Source organism: Rhamphochromis longiceps, linkage group LG23 (assembly GCF_057381845.1).
Source record: "Rhamphochromis longiceps isolate RC_006_pf linkage group LG23, R_longiceps_female_GT1.1, whole genome shotgun sequence".
Taxonomy (NCBI): Eukaryota; Metazoa; Chordata; class Actinopteri; order Cichliformes; family Cichlidae; genus Rhamphochromis; species Rhamphochromis longiceps.
This window is the reverse complement of record NC_140578.1, coordinates 23,041,374-23,062,445: the sequence shown is the minus strand read 5'-3', so window position 1 is coordinate 23,062,445 and position 21,072 is coordinate 23,041,374. Positions and strand designations below refer to the sequence as shown.

General features: G+C 42.5%; 1 protein-coding gene across 1 annotated transcript in view; it reads right to left on the bottom strand.

The window, feature by feature from the left end:
* LOC146641956 (uncharacterized) overlaps positions 1 to 20,476 on the bottom strand; it is an 88,621-nt gene extending 68,145 nt beyond the window's left edge. The window contains exon 1 of the mRNA XM_085397288.1: positions 20,371 to 20,476. The gene's annotated coding sequence lies outside the window, so the exon portion shown is untranslated. The remainder of the gene's footprint in view (positions 1 to 20,370) is intronic.
* Between the last annotated feature and the right edge of the window lie 596 nt (positions 20,477 to 21,072).

Sequence of the window (21,072 nt, the reverse complement as noted above, 5' to 3'; positions counted from 1 at the left end):
CGATCCGTGAAAGTCTAATCTTTTTTGGGTTTGGCACATTGGCAATTAAAAAGCGCTCGGAGAAATGCTACAAACTGCACCTTAAAGAACTAAACTGCCTGTCACAGCAACCATGCTACCTCAAAGCTCCAAACGTCTCTTGGAGAACATCGGCCTCAGGTGCTCATTTTCCAACTGAAGCCGTCTCTCTCTTCTGCTTTACCTGCAGGGTGTCTGAATGCAGCAAAGCAAGCAAATAATCAAGCAAACAGAACAAAGGTCAGAGATTTTGCACAAGACTTAAAGTGCGCACAGCAAAGGCAAACTAAATGGAAATGAGGGTGGCACAATGAATCAAACGTGCCAAAAGAGGGAAAAGTAACTTCCACTGTTGCTTCCCTTTGTTGCTCTGCATATGCCTTGAGTCTTTTACTAATAATGCAAACTCTCTGTGGATCATTTCAGGGGCAGATTAGTAGCAAAGAAAAGTAGACAGAGGTAATTTGTAGCAGGGATGTCCCCATTTCAGAGCCTTTTACTGCTCAGGGGAGATCTAAACCTTGGCTTCCACATGCCATCTGTTCTAAATTAGCACCTACGCAGGGAGCGCTCAGATCTGGGCACCAGTGGTCAGACGCTGAGGTTTAGAGTCCTGAAGCTCCAACAGCACAGGACAGCACTAAGCTACTGGCAGAGAAAGAGTGAGCTCTTCTTTTTTCATGGTTTATATGCAAATAAGCAAGAGCAAATGAGCAGCAGAGGTCGCACAGTTGTTTGGACAACGTACCAAATGACTTCCTGAACAAGTTGCAGTTGAGTGCTGAGCAAGAATAATAAGGCAGATTAAGCACAAACACATAAAATTAAGTACACCAATAATCGATTCAGGAATGACTATTAGCAAGGCTTTTGGTGGACTGAATTATATTTAAGTCCAGATGTTGGCTTGTTTCTTCAGAGAGAAGTATGAGGGAGAGACGATAAGCCCTGCAGAGCTGCTGTGGCGTCCAGGCTTGGAGGAGAGAGGACACATGTGTCACTGAGACTGAGTGAAGAGCGGAAGTTTCTGGAAGTCATCAGGCAGGGCGGAGGGGGCCAGCTGCACAGGGCTTTTACTGCAGTGGAGGAGGATGTCACAGCACAAAAACATCCACACACTTAGCATGGACGCAAGGTCCAATGATATACCGTGTGCATTCAAATATAGCAAATGAACACTCACACGTGCAAAATACTACTTGCTGAAAAACATAAAAATACGTTCTGGGCGAGAGAAAAAACACAGCCCATATCCTGGGCTGGCAGGTCAGCCGCCTGACATGCAAACACGCAGCCATGGTTAACACCAATAAATGACAAACACGTGGAAACACATCTCAGAGTTGGTGTCAACAGCTGTCACGTCTTATGGGGCAACTCTGTCATTCAGGCCGTGCGCAGGGAAACCGCCCTGTCAGTAAAGCGTCCAAGCCTCCCTCCTCCCATCCCCCGCAACAAGAATGAGTCATGGTAGGCGACTCAGGAATTGAGATGATGTTGATTTTTTGGCTGTACTGTATGGGGGGGAAATGCAAGCAACACCCTCATGATAAATGAATAACAATGTGTTATGTTTCGACATCTATTTTTATTGAGAGTAAATCCTGGCGTCTGCCGTGGGGCCATACATGTGGTTTTGCATGTTTTAACCCATTTACTATAAAACAGACCATTTTGAAAACCACTCTGTTCCATTTTAGTGTTGCGGATGCAGCTTTCCCATTGTTCCCAGCAGCTAGTTGTTTTTATGTATATCTGTATGGTATGAAAACTGGTTACTATTTCAAGTGAATGTAATTCTGAATTTATTTTTGCATCAAAAAAACCCTAAAACTCATATTTTACTACAAATTAGCATCCACATTACTGATGGTTCTTTTGTGCTTCTTTTGCTTAAAAAGCACTATGCTTATTTACAGCTCCATATTTTTATTCTGGTACTCTAATAGAGTGGTTTTGTATGATTTACGGTTCAAAATAATCATTTATTGGACTTTGGTGCAACCACTCAGTGCACCCTGAGTTGAACAAGCTGGTTGGAAACATGTTGGAACCAGTGCGGAAACCTGGAAGCTGATATATATTTTGGTCATGTTCCAAAATAAAGTTATTCTGGGAAAGAATTTGTCTGAAACTGAGTAAAATATCAAGATCCAAAATTCCAAGTCCCACTGAAGCTTTTTATTTCTGCTTTTATAAAGAAGACGTGGTTAAAAACAGAGGACTGGTATTAGTATTAAATACTGTTAATAGCCAAAAGAGTAATAATATTAGCAAAAATACAGTTACAAAAAACAAAAAATAACAGATGGACAGTGTTCATGTCATCTATGAAATGGAAAAGTTGGCCTTTAGTCTGAGATCCAGAAGAAACCCGTATACACTAAATAACATTAATGATATATGATGTACCCGATAGATTTGTTTGGCAGTTTTTTTCTTTTTGCGCATTAAAAATAATAAATAAAAAGAAAAAAATCCAACTTAGCTTCTGCCCCTTTAGGAACACTGTCTTGTGATTGTCTGCTCCTCCTAAACAGCAGCTGGTTGGGGCTTATGTGCCTGGGATGACCACATAAAGGCTGTCTGGTCTCTATGACATCACAAAGAGCTAAGAGTAAGAAAAAAAAGGCCCAAAACTGAGCGTTTCTAGTAGTCTGAAGCCTGAACCTTTGGCTCTCTGGGCTGTGGCAATTCTAGTCTGCTAGGACGCTGAGCAAAACCTCTGCAACCAGCATATATCACCATTAAATCATAAATAATGTGACATCAACAACACGCCCACTTATGTAATACTGTCCAAAGTGTTAACTGCTAGCTTCTATGCTCTTTGAAGCCTGCTAGCTCTGCTAAGAAATTGTCCCCTCATATCCCAATTTACTAACTCCACACTCGACTGTCATGTCACAGCCTGCAGACAGAAAACTTGTGGAAGCTATTCAAATATCTCTTCCCCTATATTTAAGCCGGTATGCGCAGCATTTAATTATTGAGCATTTTATTTAATCATTTTTATCTACTCCACTCACCACAAACTTTCCTTTTTTTTATAACACTCCTCTTTCTCTTTTTTCCTTTTTTTTTGTCACTCCCAAAAGGATAACACGTCTTTGTTTTCATGAGACGAGTCCTTATTGTTGTCATTTAAACAGAGTCACGCATGCCACTTGCAGTGGGAGTACATGGAGTCGGGCAGGGAGGTCACGTCTCTCCAACTGACTTTGCAAACTTTGCACAATGTCGCTGCTGTAGTTTAAAGATGATCAGCCCTTAGAGTCCCCCACCAATGTAAGCACCAATGCCAGTGTATTCATATGAGAAAGTCTGGAAAAGCGTGTGCTATTAAATGAGAAGATATGCAAGGGTTTAGTTGGGGTGTGATTCGAAAAGAGGTTCCAGAATCGTATGCCTGCAGGATTATCGAATCATTTCATCAATGTTGGCACGTTTTATCGACAGCAACAAAGTGCATAACATTGATGTCTAACTCATAGCAGTGAGCTTTCCTATGCTTCACTTCCACTCTGTGCTCAGGACTCGGCGACAGTCACAGTTGCGGTGAAACTGAAAACACGAGCAAGCCTTCACCTGGTTTTAATATTGTGATTGATTGATGTAGTACACCTGAAACTGTGCAGCATGTAAAGTAAAAGCAGCCAGGGAGCTTAACCTTACACTGCAGGCACTTCCACTCTGTCAACATCAACGGCATCGATGTTGACATGGACTGGATGACAACCAACTCAAACGGGTTCTCTTTAAAACTGCATTTTAATAGCAAACATGAGTAGTCAAATTTGTGCTCCCCGTGCGCATTTCCTGTCATCGGGAAGCATCGCAGCAAAGCCTTTCACCTTGAGGTCCTCTAAGTGCACACTATTAGTGTAAGTGATACAAGCAATATTGTGGTTAGAGTGAGAGGAGAAGCAGGGGGAGGTGGTAACATGTTCAGCCCCTTGAGGCTGGAGAAGCAGCCAGATGAGTTGGGGGGTGGGGATGTTGTTGAATGGGAATCAGTTATGAGTTTCCATTAACAAAATAGGATGGAGTGAATACTGAAGATAGAGTTATTAAGATAAAAGAGCACAGGTATAATACACCAGCAGGGTGGGAAGCCAATAATGACTTCCTGCACTTAAGGGGCTCAAGGCTGAGGTCATTCACCATTAACTTTACTTGACATTTGCATGCTTGGAGCCGGCCGTGGCTCAGGATATGTCTCTCTGATTACTTCTGCGGTCTCTGTAGACTCTGATTTGCGAAAGTGTCGAATAACAGAACGTGAAAAGTGGTCTAGTTCATGCCCAGTGAGGGTGTATCTGTCAGGGTTACATCTGAAGTCAAATCCAAGACTCAATCAAGAGTTCTGAATGACCCTTCAAAAATACTGAAAATTGAGTTGACCGGTCTCTTACATTGATCAGACAATAGGTTATGGTACTAAATTTGATTCAAGCAAAGGCTCCACAGTTTAATCTAGACATTATTCTAGTGCACAGCTGGGGACGCTGTGTGGGCTCCGTGTTTGTGTGGGGTTCAGGAGGCTGCCGTTATTACTGCAAAGATAGTACTTTGTTTCCATGACACTGAGATGAGTCACTATGGCTACGGCTCCATTGGGGAACAAAGTCAAATGAATAAGGAAGACCCAAGGACGGCGGTGGTGCTCTTATTGACAGAGAGGTGATGTGTTGGGAAATAAAAGCTTGGTACTCTATGAACTTACAGACGGTGTTAAAATGATGGTGCTTTATCTTTTTGAAGGAAGCTGATACTATTAACCCAGTACTTTTGAATTCTCGCTTATAGCCAAGGTCATAATGAAAAGGCCTGAGTCATTCCCAAGAAATCCGATAACAAAAAAGAAATGAAAATATCATGAAAACAACTGCGAGGTAAAGATTTACCAGTTGTCAACGATGCTTCTGTTTTAAACACAACTGAACACAAACTACAGTAACAATACAATTTATTTACCACACCTATTGTTCGTTTACTTCGGTTGAAGTCAGTTGACAAGTTTGCAAACTTGTAGACTTTCCTGCTGTTTTGTTTCTTTTCACACAGTAAAATCCAAGCGAACTCCAATCGAAACAGTATGTTCTGTCTGTTTACTGACCAGATGTTTGAGGAAGGAGCACAATTAAATACTTTTATATAAATATTTTGAGAACATGGAGAATTTAGATTTCTCAGATAGTTGCTAACCCATGCTTACCCTTGAACATCTATGGTGCCTTGTTGGATCCCAGAATGCAAAGGATACGTTAGCTCAAACTTGCAACTTACACCAGGTGTTGGGTTGGACTTGAACCGCACACAATTTAAACTGACTAAATGTCACAGGTGTGAACCCCCCCCTAAATATGCATATAGGTGATATCTGTACATGCATATAGGTCTCCCAACTGAAGACTAGAATTATTAAGCCAATAGTCTATAGTTATATTTAAAATATTTCATCATCAAATATTTTCATTCAAAATGGTGATTTCCTATTTTTTGTTTAAAAATGATCTAAATGAGTTTCAATTTAAGTGTATGTACCAAATAAAGAATAAGAACAACAAGAAACAGTAACACCATGACAGAAATCACACGCTAAGCTTGAACTCCTGAGTCGCACACAATGCTGTGCAACAGCTGAGTTAATTTATTATTTATTTGCAACAAAAGTGATGATACAATCTTCTGCAGGTGAGTCCATCTGTCAGAAAGAGACACCGAGCACTCGTGTCAGTGCATCATCAGCATTCAGAGCGCCGCAATCACCGGCTCTGCAGCAGAGTGACATCGTCTCCAATTCAGCTGACTGAGTGTCACTTTGGCTTTGCACAGCTAGACACACACATATGCATACCCACACCCAGAGTGGCTGGAATTCACACACACACAATCAGCACTGCCACGTGCAGACAGAATGATGCAGGGCAGCATTAGCCAGACCGGGTGTTGTGTTTTCATTACACAGATGTGGATGCAGATTAAAGCGTCTTGTATCTCCAGCTTTGTGGTTCCCAGCACAACTGGTTCACATGTCTTTTGATGGGATGCCACCCAGCACAGGAAATAGCTGGGCCTGAGAACATACGAGCTAAAATAAAGTAAAAATGCACTCCGCGTCTCCCCCAGTTTGAAAAGCACAGAGCTGTGCTGAATTTGTGGTGGGAATACGACAGATAAAGGCTGGTGGAACCAGGACGTTGTGCGTCAACGATCTGAAGGGTTTACTTTCCTGTTTGTATTGGCTAGTTCAGTTTTCATCTGATCTCAGGCTGGGGGAGGCATGAGAGGGGCAGGGTACTCTGTGTGTACTTTCAGAGGCGTTTATCACAGCAGTTATCAGGGCAGCAATGCTTTCAATCATCGCTTATTTACATTTTTTATTTTTATCTGGGGTTCAACGGCTTTTATTGAACTGCACCACCCATTGTTAGTGTGCATTACAGTGGGACAACATGGCTAAGTCGTTTCACTATCTGCCTTCTGAGCAAATGCGTTTTGGCTTAGTTCCGGATGGGGAGTTGGTTCATGCAAAAATAGATGGCCATATAATGTTGAACACAGAATTGCCTTCTAAACACAGGCTACAATCACAAGGAGGAACTTCCAGCCGCGAGTGCCAAAATACACTCTATTATGTCATCCTGGAGATGCAAAATCCAAGCACAGTCCCACACACAGCACCAAGCCGGAGAACTGTTCCCACTCAAACAAGTGGGAGCTAAACTTGAGGCGCTCTAAACTTACGTGTAAATCACATCTGCTTCATTTGATCGGCTAAAAGACCAGCAGCTCTAAGCGGGCCGCGACGGCGCACCGGTGGTGATTAACTCATCAGGCTGGAAGGCTCTTTGATTGAACTTACCAGGGGTAACGCAGAAAATGAGGTCTTTTATCCTAGGGTCCAATGGCCCTGCACAGAATCTGCACACAGGGATCTCTATAGATGATCCCCATGTGGGGAGAAACGGGGTGGGGGGTGGGGGGTTTATAATGCTGCGCCTAGATTAGGGTGAAAGGGAGGCAATCAGCCTGGCAGCCCCTGAGGACACATCAAGCTTGTGGTTTTTCTCTTGGACAGTAAGGCATCATCATGGTAGAAAGCAGATGGCGGAGGATTAGCATCTGAATGTGGGCATGAAGATCCACAGGGGTCCCCCACCCACACCGCTACTCCTCCTCCTCCTGCATCCCCGCAGGGGATAGGTGAGCTGAGAAAAAGACGAGCTCTGGAAGGACAAAATCAATAATTGGAGACCCGTGGTGCGCAGACAAAGGAACCGATGGAAAGCTGGTGGATTTACACAGAGAAGCAGCTAATTACGTTGTCTTCCTCAGAATATTTTTACTGCGGGCTTCCTATAACAATTTCTGGGTGCAGAATCAGAAGGATGCGCAATACAAAAACAAAGCCAGAGATGGCGATCGAGCTCAAAGCTGCCGTAGACATGGTAAAAAAAGAGATAACATCAGGACACATCCCACGTAAAGCTGCTTTTGAAGTTCACGCCTGTGCTGTTTGGACTTGGTCTGAGGGAAAACATGCTGGTATCATCAATGAGCTCTATTTGTAATAAAGCGTTTAAGCTTCACGGCAAGGTAAGCCTACTGAAAGTCATTTTGGCACAACAGAAACAAAAAGAAATGGTAGAAGAAAAGCAGATATGTCTAAAAACATTGTGCAATCTATACCGACTCCATGCACAGCGGGATTTCCCCCCTAAGCTTCAGTAACATAGTAAAATACTACCTCTCAGGCCTCTGCCTGAAAAAATGGCAGGCAGTTTAGATGCAGAGGTAAAACACAGAAGACAGGTTTGCTGCTCCCAATAGACCCAGAACCTGAATGGATTTGCTATAAAACCTTAAAAAAACACAGTGAATGTAAGTTTTACAAGAAAACAGGGGCTATATATGATGTAGAAGGCAAACTATATAAGTATGACTCAAATAATAAATAAAAGGATTGGAAATATGGAAAACCTTTGCAGCCAGTTGCATCATGTACAAATGCTGAATTTCCCCAAAACCTTCTGCCTTCTTCTTTTTCTATGTTCTTAGCTACAAGTTTCAAGCACTGCAGACGTGCCATGTGAAACCATGCGGCTCCGATTCTCCAGTTTATTGCCCGTTTATCACCAGATACTGTCAGCAGGCACACTGAGTCAATGGCACCCAGGAATACAAATCTCTCCTTAAGAAAAAAAAATGTCACCCAGCTCATTGTGGTGGAAAACAACAGTCTCCTTCCCGCGAGGGGGGGGCATTCGCAAACATCTGTTGACGCTCCTAAATAAAGCTTAAGTCTCCTTTTTCTGTAGAGATTTATGTTGTTTGATTTAATGAGGTGACCCGAAGTAGTGAAGTCTCCCCATCCCACCTTCAGTAGACGGCACCTTGGGGACAACTCAATGCAGCTGGGCCATTCAAAGTTCAAGATTAGCTGGAATTATGAGGAATTACAATACAAAAAAACAAACAAACAAGCAGATATTCTTAATTTTATTGATGGTACTGCTTGTAGACCAATCAGCGGATTCCCAGATCCAGTTGAAGGTGTGTGGAGGAAAAGAAAGGAACAGCGAGGAAAGGGAACATTATGCTGTGATAAAAAGGACAGAAAGGCTTTTTTCTAGGCTTCTGTCTGTATCTTTTTTTTTTACAAGTCGAGGCAGAGACGCACAGAGGGGCTACACACTCAAAGAGGGTCATTCCTTTGAGGGGCTGGTTTCCATGGCAGGGGTTGCCCTGGTGAGTGGGAAGGGCCTTGATGGTCCCAGTGGAGCAATAGGCCCCTGTCAACAATTCAAATCAATAGAGAGAGTCCAGGTTGGAGGATACATGTGAATAAGGCTACGTTCACACTGCAGGTCTTAATGCTCAATTCCGATTTTTTGATCAAATCCGATTTTTTCGTCTGCTTGTTCACACTACAACTAAAATGCGACAGCAAACACGCTCTAGTGTGAACGCTCAAAGCGGCCCGCATGCGCAAAAGAAGACTTCACACACAACGCGCTCTGTTTAGACCCAGAGCAAACAATATTGTTTGACTGATGGCCCTTAATATAAAGACTTCAAACTTTACGTTTCCCAATTTTTTCTTTAAGTTATTTTGTTATTTACATAATAATGTAGATAACCTAATAATGATCCTTATTGCTGTTTTAGAGAGGAGCGGTGCTTCAAAGGATAGTTACAGATTTCTGTCAGAATCTGCAGATTATGCAGTACAAATAAAATGTTAACGTTTCTCCAACGTTGTCTTCCCAGCAGTTTCACCGATGGCCAGGAAGCGTTCGCGATGTCGTATCGGGCGCTTCTCCGGAGCTGATAATTGGCTTCTGTCTTGTGTCAGTGACGTAAAAGACAGATTTAATGCGACATGACCGTTCAAACAGCAGTCGCTTTCTAAAACATCGGATATGTATCGGATTCAGTACCACATACGAAAGTGACCCAGATCGGATTTGAAAATATCGGATTTGTGCCGTTCACACTGTCATACCATGATCGGATATGGGTCGCATAGGGTCAAAAAAGTCAGATTTGATGCGCTTTCGCCTGGGGTGTGAACGTAGCCTAAGTGTTGCACTAGAGCCTACAGCTTCACTATTAATTGATCTGTCATGTCATATATAGTCAATTTCTTGCCTACAAACATCAGAAAATTTTTACTTTATTTAGTCATTGTGGCTCTAATGCTTTCATTATCTGTTACTGATTTTGACTTTGTCTACAATTGGAAAAACAATATATGTAAATGACTGCTATTGGAGACATTTCCTAAGTGATCCCCTACATGACCTCCTAATAGGTTATTCCTGTCTTTGGTGGGGAGAACAAATAAACACAACTAAGGCTGCATTAACTCTATACCCCTTTAAAGCCTTCCAGGAGTCATGTAACCTTGAACAACTTTTCTGATCTGACCAATATCTGTCATATTTCAGGGCTGCTTATAGGACAAAATGACTAGGAAGTTATTGAGGCCGGTCTCTCCCTATGGAGTTACCTTGGAAACGAATCTAATGGTTGTCAAACCCCGTCTTTTAATTTTTACTGAGGTCTCAAAACTTGCCATTAAGGGTACAGGAGAGATTGTCAAATGCCATTATGGGGGAAAGACTTAAGGTAGTACAAGACTTCCAGGACAATAATGAACTGTACATCAGCGGTCCCCAACCGTTATTGCGCCACGGACTGGTTTATGCCCGACAATATTTTCACGGACCAGCCTGTAAGGTATCGCGGATAAATACAACAAAATAAAACTAGTACCGGTACCGAAAACAAAGAAGATTTATTCATAACACACGTGAAAAGACCCAGGAAAACCGAGTTAACGATAAAAACGATAACAAAATAACGCTGAAAACTGATAAAAACCCTGAAAACCATACATTTCACACCTGAGCCTCAACTCTCGCAGCCCGGTACCAAACGACTCACGGACCGGCACCGGTCCGAGGCCCGGGGGTTGGGGACCGCTGCTGTACATAACACTTTTTAGCCTTTATTATGATAGGACACTAAGGAGTGGTTAAGAAAGCTTGGAGAGAGAGCAGGTTAGGGAGAGACAGAACAAAAAGCCTTGGGCAGATCCAAACCTGGACTTCTGAAATGGTCTTACAGCATATGGTTCACCTGCTCAACCAAATAAGCTATAGTGAAAGACCCCCCCAAAATATTTCTGACCTGAGGAAACCAATCACATGTTTACTAACTAAAAATGCTACAGCTGCGATTACAGCTGCAACTCTAAACTGCGACTCAAGACCCCTCACTTTTCTGAAACGTTAAAAAATGTGCACAATGTTCCTGTTATGAATTCTGTCTCTGTGTTGGGAATTATAACAATAACAGTTATGATTCATTGATGATGTTGTGCTAAATGTGTAAAATAACAAAACTCTTGGTTTCTGCTGCTACCTGATATTCCAAGAATGCAATAAACTGAGATTAGAGACACCTACAAACAGCTGCAAGCGACAAACAAAACGTCAGTTCCAGTAAACGTTTTGTCAAATTATATTTGGTTGACTTGAGTGTCTTATTATTCTGAATCATTAGAGTTGAGCTGTCATTTCACAGACATTTAAATGTATGAAAGATGTGAAAACATAGGAAATCTAACAAAGCCAATGACCATAATGGTGCAATTTCTTTGGCATTATCAGCTTTTCAGGTATTATTGTAATGCATTAATTGACACACAGAGAAGGAAAATGTGATTAGAATTACAAAGTAGCTACCAGGCATCCTGAGGCGGACATGTAAGGCATTATTCATTAAATTATGTACTCCAAAATGTCAAAACAGTGAAAGAAGACGTTAAAATGAGACATAAAAAAGACAAAACCAGTTGTTTTGTCTTGCCAATGGCATAAATTATGTAGTAAAGTAACAAATCTTCATATTCAAGAACAAGAACCAGAGGGTCCTTTTGATTTGGCGTGAAAGCAATTAACAAATTATTAAAATTGCTGATTAATTAATTAATTCAAATACCTGCTTCTAGGGTAAAACTGAGTTATGTGAAGCCAAAGTGGGTTTGCAGAGTCTGATGATTTCATCCTGCATATTTTTCCATCGTCTCTCTGTGGCATGTGTGAGAGAGAGGATGTTAGATATGCTTTTAAGCCTCTCTTCAGACACATTCGGCAGCGGTCACAGTAAAACCCCTTCCTGGATGCTGGCCAGGACGTCCACTACACGCAGTCAGCTGCCCCTTGTTCCAGCAGACTAGTTAAAAACAAGACTCACAAGGAACGAAATGTGCTATCGCCGTAATAATGTCTTCCATCTGTTTTTATGTTTCACACTGGCTTCACAGAGCTCCTCTGTGTGATGCTTCTATGAACTAGGGGGTTTCCATTCATCCAAAATACGACCCTGACAAGCAGACGCACTCAAGCGTGTGCACGCTAACACAGTGAAGAGATGTTCTGGTTTACTTAAGAAGCTTCAAACCCAGAGAAGCAATTTACCCCGAATCCTTGGGGACTTTATTTCCACTACATTACCATCTAATCTTTTCCCTTAATGGATGAACTAAAAAAGAAGAAAAAAAAACACAAAAGAGAAAACATGTTCAAAAAACCTCGAGAAACCCAATAGAGTTGGTATGTTCTAACAATACTCTAACAATGAGCTTCATTCAGTCCTCTAGCACACTTCACTCAGTGTATTAGCCTCCAACTGCAGTCAGTTGGCTGTTTGCAAAAGGATGAGGAGAAAACAATTGAGCTGTTTAGCTTGCACATCTGGAAATCATAAAGGCTCAGCACTAAGTAGCTTAGCTACTACGCTAGGCTAACAAGAGGTCCCCAGCCTATTCGGTAAAAAGCTAAGGCTCATTAGTGGTTTGTTCCCAGTCCGAAAAATCAGACCAGCCTCACATGTAAGCACTGCTGCTCCAGCTGCATCGTTCAGACTACCATTAAGTCCTAAAATAAGTTCTGGTTTTGAAGTGACATAAAATAACCTCACATTGAAAGGCAAAATCCCGCCAATGCTTTTTCAAGACCTTCAAACATGTAAGAAACCAGCAAAGACTCGAGCAGCTTTTCGATCTCTCCAGCAATACTGTAGTCCACTACAATCTGAAGGCTAATATTTGCGTGTAGAATTCTCCAGGTTTAATCTAAAGGGTTGTACAATGTAGCTTCATTAATGTTTTGCATCACTTTCCTCATTTGCTCTTTGTTGTGCTTCAATAAAAAATGTAATTCATTACAGTAGTACATTATATTGTTTTTAAACTGCAAAACCCATAAAAATCCAGCCAAATATTAGCACTTTACTAAAATACAGTGGCAGGACTCAGCTGGTTACATATAGCTGACCTAACATCATCCAGAATATGTCAGCAGGCCAGTTGTGTGCAATTTTGTTTGCCAATTAAGGGTGTAAAACCACAAACAGCAGGTTAAATGTCATAACCCTGTTAACACAGAAACACAGAAACGTCCCTTGACGGCTTTTTGGGAACATGCAACAAGTTTTTGCCTGGAATGTGTTGTTGTCTACAGAAACTGCTCAAAAAAAGACATTTTTACAGTGGATGACCAAGGATCAGGCCTGGTAGGCAGGTTGTATACTTCGTCTTTCAAAAATTCTGAAGAATGTTTTTTTCTGTTTTCTTTACCCAGTCCTTATGTCCTCCTCACAGATTAGCTAACACAAGATCAGAGGGTAGAGCGGCAGCAAATATTAGAGATGCCAATATCTGGGGGAGCAGCCCCTGACTGTAAGAATGCCCTGCATGAGTGTCCTCTCTGTTGAGGGGCAACGTCCGTGAGGAATGAAATATGACACTGGCTGTCAGGGCTCGTTTGGGAAACTAGCGGTGAGCCAGCCATGGTTGGAGCTCCGGGTAGAAGGGCGAACAGGGTGGATGAGTGATTAGAGAGACTATCTTGTAACAAGGAGGTCACAAGATGAAGAATCTGTGTGGTTAAGCTCAATTAACACACACTAGTTTAGACTTTACCAGCTCTTCCTACTACAACTAGACAGCAGATTCTGCATTATTGTTGAATCCAAAAAGCTGTAGGCCTTTTTCTAGGACTGATCACCTCTGCTCCTATCCCACAGCCTAGGTACCCGCTACATCCATCTGTCCTCTGTTGTTACAGCATGCTTCCTGTGCATACAAAGTGTCTCTGACAGCTGTATCTTCTTTTAAAGAGCGGGATACTAGAAACGGCCTTGGTGGACAAGTGCCTACGTCAATGATAAGTTCATTCATTACTGAAAAAAGAATGACGTTCACAATGCTCTTCATCCATGCCTAACAAAAGACTTGTAGGTCCTAATTAACATGGCACACTGCTGAGTGGCAGCCTGTTGAAGCTTTCGTGTGTTTTTCTTGCTTTTTTCAGCATTTCCTTAATCACTTACTCAATTATTCTTAATTACTAATTACTTTACTACTTTACAAATCTTTTTTTCTTGCTTTTGGATTTTTAAACAATTTATATTTGCCAGCTGTGCCAGTTGACAGCACTGAGTACATGCGTGATGCTAATGCTAGAGAAGAAGCAACAGGGCTGCAGAGCTGAAGCTATCATCATGTGGAGTTTAAGGCTACAAGTTGCAAAGTCAATTGACTCCCAGCCTATTCAAAGTATCGTTGGACAGGAAGACTTTGTATAGTGAAAAAAGATGGAGTTCACAGTGATGATGAATAGTAATACCGGAAACGTTCTCTTCATCTCCGAGCATGAAGTAAGGAGAGCCTTCAAAAGAGTGAACACCAGGAAAGCAGCAGGACCAGACGGCATCCCAGGTCGTATCCTCAGAGACTGCGCATACCAGCTAGCTCCTGTGTTCACTGAGATATTCAACATCTCTTTATCTCAGTTGGTGATCCCCACATGCTTCAAAGAGTCCATCATTGTTCCTGTCCCGAAGAAACCCCACCCTGCTTCTCTCAATGACTATCGCCCTGTAGCCCTCACCTCAGTAGTGATGAAGTGCTTTGAACGCCTGGTCAGAGACTTCATCATTTCTTCACTACCAGACACACTGGACCCACTACAGTTCGCTTACCGTCCAAATCGTTCCACAGACGATGCCATCTCTCATCTCCTCCACACATCACTCACTCACTTGGACACTAGAAGGGGGAATTATGTTAAAATGCTCTTCATAGACTACAGCTCTGCATTTAATACCATAATTCCCTCCACACTCACCACCAAGCTGGAGCATCTGGGACTCAGCTCATCTATGTGTCAGTGGATCTCCAACTTCCTAACTGGCAGACCACAGGCAGTAAGGATGGGCGGACATGTCTCAGCCTCCACCACTCTCAGCACTGGAGCCCCCCAGGGGTGTGTTCTGAGCCCCCTGCTGTACTCTTTGTACACATATGACTGTGTGGCCACTACCAGCTCCACCACCATCATCAAGTTTGCTGACGACACCGTCGTGGTGGGCCTGATCTCTGATAACAACGAGACGGCCTACCTGAAGGAGATTAGGAATCTGGAGAACTGGTGCCAGAGGAACAACCTCCTTCTAAATGTCAGTAAGACAAAGGAGCTGATAGTGGACTTCAGCACTAAGCAGGAGAGGAACTACCAGACCCCCGTCATCAACGAGTGCCCAGTGGAGAGAGTGGACAGCTTCAAATACCTCAGAGTTCACATCACGCAGGACCTGTCATGGTCCTGTCACATCAACACCGTGGTGAAAAAGGCCCGTCAGCGTCTCTACCACCTCAGACGCTTGAGAGGCTTCCAACTGCGCTCCAAGGTGCTCAGGAACTTTTACTCGTGCACCATAGAGAGCATCCTGACGGGAAACATCTTAACCTGGTTCGGGAACAGCACCATGCAGGACAGACGAGCTCTACAGAGGGTTGTGCGGTCAGCTGAGCGCACCATCCGCTCCGAGCTCCCTGACCTGCACTCAATCTACAGCAGGCGGTGCTGGACCAAGGCCAGGAAGATCGTGAAGGACCTCAGCCATCCCAACAACAGACTGTTCTCTCTGTTGAGGTCGGGAAAGCGATTCCGCTCCCTGAAGACCAACACAGAGAGACTGAGGAGGAGCTTCTTCCCGCAGGCGATACGGTCTCTCAATCACACCACCACACAGTACTGACCCACACATATGGTTCTTACACACACACTGGACTTTCTGGACATTGTTTTCACTTCATCACTTAAATCACTTTAAGCATATTTGCACTGCAGAAGACATAATGTGGATTGCACATCACTGGACATTATATTCTTCATTTCCAGTTAATACTTGTACAGCTGCTGGTATTGTGTATTGTGTTTTAAATGGCACTGCACCTTCTTACCTGTCAGAACTCCTTAGTACTTATCGCCCCAGGAGATCTTTGAGGTCAGCCGATCTGATGCTTTTAGATGTTCCCAGGTATAAATTAAAGACAAAGGGAGAGAGGGCGTTTGCTGTGGCTGCACCCAGACTGTGGAACAGTTTACCTCCTCACGTCAGATTCTCCAAAAGCCTAGAAACTTTTAAAACTGCTCTTAAAACTCACCTCTTTTCATTGGCTTTTAGAAAGGTTTAATTTATTTGTTTATTTATTTTTTATTTGATCAGCGAGGTGTTTTACGAAATTGTGTTCTATTGTATTTTTATCTGTATTTACTGTACAGCACTTTGGTCAGCCTTGGTTGTTTTTAAATGTGCTCTATAAATAAACTTGACTTGACTTGACTTGACTATATATTTATTTATATTTCTTCATACATTCTTATATAGTTCTATATTGTGTATTTTGTTGTACAGTTATTTTATTTTCAACTTTAATTTATATATGTTATCTTATTCTTTCCCAGTTAAATTTACCCTTCATTCTAATTTGTGTTGTACAGTTATTTCATTTTTAACCTTAATTTATATTTTATTCCTTCCTAGTTAAATTTAACCTTTTTAATTTTTCATATTTATTTCCTATCTTATTCATAGCCTTTTCCTTTTTTGTTTTCTTTAGGTCACGAGCAGTTGTCCAAGCATTTCACTACATATCGTACTGTGTATGACTGTGTAAGTGACAAATAAAATTTGAATTTGAATTTGATTTGATTTAATAATACTATAAACTTCATGGAAATGTGGCTGAACTTACACTTTACTATAATCATTTACATTATATTAAAGTATACAATACTATTATTATTATTACCATTTTTCCACTTGCTGTAAAAAATAAATTCCCAGATATGGGGAATAAATTAAATATTTTTGTCTCATTTCTATGATCTTTTCTATCACTTGAGTATGTCAAGAATAGGGATGGGTATTGATAAGATTTTAACGATTCCGATTCCATTTTCGATTCTGTTTAACGATTCGATTCTTTATCGATTCTCTTATCGATTCTTTTTTTTTTTTTTTAAAAAGGAGAACACTAAGGTCAATTAGCTCAGAGCTTTGTTTTATATCTTCTCTTTGAACAAGATAGAAATTTAGGAGTAACATGGCCTTACAAACCCAACAGTGAGATCTTGAGAGATCCAGCCTACGGCTCTTCAATGGGGTGTCACAGGGTCCCCAGGAAAAAAAAATTGTAAATGTAAAATAATAAAATAAATATTCTTGTGAGACATATCACATATTGACGGGGTCGGGTTATGTTAAAAAGTATAAATTGTTATACTTTGTTCATTGGTTCAAAGGTACCCCACACTTCTTTTTTTGTTTGCTTGTTTGTTCTGGTGTATTTTTCATTTGAACTGTTACTCTGCCAGAGTACTCATATTTACAAGATGGCATTGAACGCCCCATTGGTGTATCAGGAAAACTATTTTGTACGTATGTTCCTTGAAGGGGATTGAAGTCGTTCTTTTTTCCACCGCAGCGAAGGGCTAGGAGTAGGAGAGGAGCTGCTGTATGTTTTTGTTATCGAATCGATCTGATTGTGAAATAAAGCATATGCAGTGAGAAAGCAACTCCAGGAGTCATCCCTGCCTTAAAGCTGCAACATTCTTCTGTAGCAATAACAAAGTATAACATAAATTGTTCTGTGGCAATTACACAAGAATATCCAGTAATGTCCCTGCCTACAATTAAACACATTCACTTACCAAAAATCGGGGGCATCTGCTGTGGTACATGGGTGCAAGCCTTTGACCACAAACTTAGACACTGCTCGGTGACATTAGTCTATCCTGGCCTGAAAGGAGACGCTACCGGTAGACTGCAGCGAGAACTGCCAGCGAGCGCCAGCCAGACTCTGTCTGTCTCTCTCATCATGGTCACCTACATGTACAGTAATGGCAGGTCTTGTAATAAGGCAGATTGCGCTAACATAATATGCACTGTTAGTTGATTATTTACCTGCCGCATTAACGGGAGAGGACGTGCAAACGTTAGCGCTGCTGCTGGGTTGAGAGTCACGAGTCCGGAGCGGAATTAAAAACGCGTGTCATCGCGTGTTTTGTGAGCAAATGCTTTTGCATATTCGTAGTGTTTCCTCCCTTAAATGAAATATCTACTTTGCAAGTTGCCCTGTTGTCATCGGTTCTCATAAAGTATAATCAAACTTTTGAGCGTTTGAGCCGCTTAGGCGCCATGTTTCCTGCCAGGTAAATGACGCTCCGCAACGTGGTGACGTCATTCGGGGCGACTGGAATCGATAAGGGAATCGTTTGCAAAAATGGCAAACGATTCCAAGGAATTGAAACAGTGGGAACCGGTTCTCAACAAGAACCGGTTTTCGATACCCATCCCTAGTCAAGAAGCTGCATATCAAGTGTGTGTGCACTTGATATGCAGGTCAGTGGGCCGTTTGGTTCTTCTGACGTAGGCGAATTAGATTAGGTCCCTCTCACAGTTGAGACTTAATCACGTACTAAAGCACAGCTCAGCCATCTCCCATTAGACACCTGTGGAACAAAAGGAGCCTCAGATGGGAGCAACAGATATGTCCTGAGACCTTAAACACCTGTGTCTGAGGCACTGAGGTGTACTGCAGTAATCTACTTCACCAACAAGCTAGAATGCACATAAATTCTTGAATAATGAGCAATATCAGAGACTGATCGTGATTCCAGACACAACTCTAATGCAATCGCTTGTCATCAGGAAGGGCCAACGAAGATGATGTGTCTAAATTCCAGTGGAGTGGATGACAGGTCTGTGGTTCCAGGACCTAACCAGAATCAACGATGGGAGATTTACTTAAGGTCACCCAAAGTGGTGCAGGGAGGCGGCTCAGGTTTCCTGGTGGTTATATGAGCAAGAAATGGCTAGATATGGCTTACACACACACACACACACACACACACACACACACACACACACACACACACACACACACACACACACTACAACTGAAATTTAAAGACGTTAAGAGTGAGCACACACACAAAACCCCAACCTGTCGTGCCCTGATTAAGGTCATTTCTGTCAGCGATTAGACTCAGCCCAATCTGGTCTGACAGAGGCTTGTCCTTACAGGAGAAGCAGGCGAAACTTGATTCACATCTCACCTGCTGTGCTAATGCACTTTGTCAACCTTCATTCGGCCTGAGCCAAGAAACACCTATTCTGTGTCAAACAGGCAAATATGTTTTGCATGTTTATCTGAATCTGCCATTAATGTGAACCTGAATTACACGGGGCTTTAGGAAAAACTCTCGTGAAAACAATCAGTCCATTTCTACTACGTTCCTCTGGCTCATTACTGCTGGTAAAACAAATTCCACTTTTCGTGATCAAATCGAATCTGACTGAACAAGCAACCACAATGCATTAAGCTGAACTTTGGGGGGATCTCAGGTTACCAAGCTTGGACATCCCCAACATGCCAAGGCACTGATTTCCCTCTACATCTCGTCTACAGCCAGGATCTTCTGAGGCAGGAACTGGAATGTCCAAACACACAAACTCTTGAATTCCTTTCCATAAAAGACTGTTTTCACACTTAAAATTCTACAGAGTTCCTGCTTCTCCTCACTGCACTGAGGCTCGGGAGATGCTGAAAGGATGCAGAACTGAAACAGACCCTTTTAGCCTGCAGATTTTCAGATCACTATCTGTGACTGAGCACATATATTTAAGGCTGTAAAACGATATTAGAGTCCGTCAGGGAAGATCCCAGAATATGGTTTTGGCTTTCAGCTGTCATAACAAGGACATTGTTATTAATTTGAGTCACATAAAAGGCTTCCTTCAAACTACATTTTGCTGGTGAGAGGTGGTGGTGGTGCCTATAATGCCAAGTAGACGCTGGGCTACTCCCATCATAACGCATTGACAAATCGGTAATAGCCCGAAAAGGGGGGGGGGGGGGGAAGAGATGGGGATAACTATAATAATCCACAATTATATTGCACTTATATTTACAGTTTTCCTTTTAAATATCCACTGCAGAAATAGGGGGATCCTTTCCTGCAGTGGATGGCTGCGAGCGGCGCCGGTTTCAGCACCATGCAGGCGTGGACCAGAACAAAAGGCGCAGGATGCAGCAGCGCAGAGAGCCTCGCAGGGACGCAGCGAGACGGTGACAAATGCCGCAAATTAATACCCAGGTTAACACATCTGCCTAACAGCATTTTAAATACAAGTCTCCACTGAAAAGCGACTTTAAAAGGCACGCATTTCAATCCGCCACACTCGCAGATATCCCCCATTCTCTCTAAGAATCACGCACATAACCATAATTAACACCATAACCACACACAGCAGCAGAGGATTAGTGGACAGCGACATTGATGTGCAGACTCTGACTTTTTGTCAAACTTTCCCAGCAGCCGGTGTCGCAATCCTACATCTTAAATTTGCGCATCCGCGCTGCTTTGCGCCATCGTAAAGTCTAATTTCCCCGCACATGACGAAGCAAAGCGATTTGGGTCTTACCTGGAGGTTCAGGCTGCTGAGCGGCACTAATGCCCTTGGATAGGAAGAGAGCTGTGGTGACAATGAGAGCGGTATGGGGCCCTGTGGCCCCTCCCCGTTGCAAATGAAGCTACCGTAAATGCAGAAGTCTGCGCGCAAGGAGGATTATGTGGCTTCAGTATGCGATGATGTAGAATCTGTGCAACATCTTTGTAGTGTAAAAACACAAAAATAAAGAAAACACAACGCAGCTCCTGTAAATACTGACACACGCACATATAGGTATAAAGGTTTGATGTCAGGTCATTGCTAAAGGGCTTTGAGTGATTTGATGCAAAGGGGTCAGCTCTCTGTCTGCAGTGGATGTGAGCGCGGAGCTGAAGCACCGGGGTGTGGCTGTTGCTGAGGGAAGATGGAGAAGAAAAAGGAGAGGCGGGGGTTAGACGAGTGGGGCTATGGGGGGAAATGGGAAGGAGGCAGAGGAGATGGACCAGTGAACACGAGAGCTGTGCAGTAGTATTGCTATACTAATACAGATACCAATAGGCTCAACTTACAAAGGCAGCTTATGTTGATCTCATAAAGCCCACGATTTATCTGACGAATAATCAGCGTTTAACGTAATCGAAACATCTATTTTAGACCTGGAACCTAAATGTGCCTGGCTATAAAGAACTTTGGGTCAACCTCTACTGTTTAAATGCGTTAGAGGCTTTAAACGAA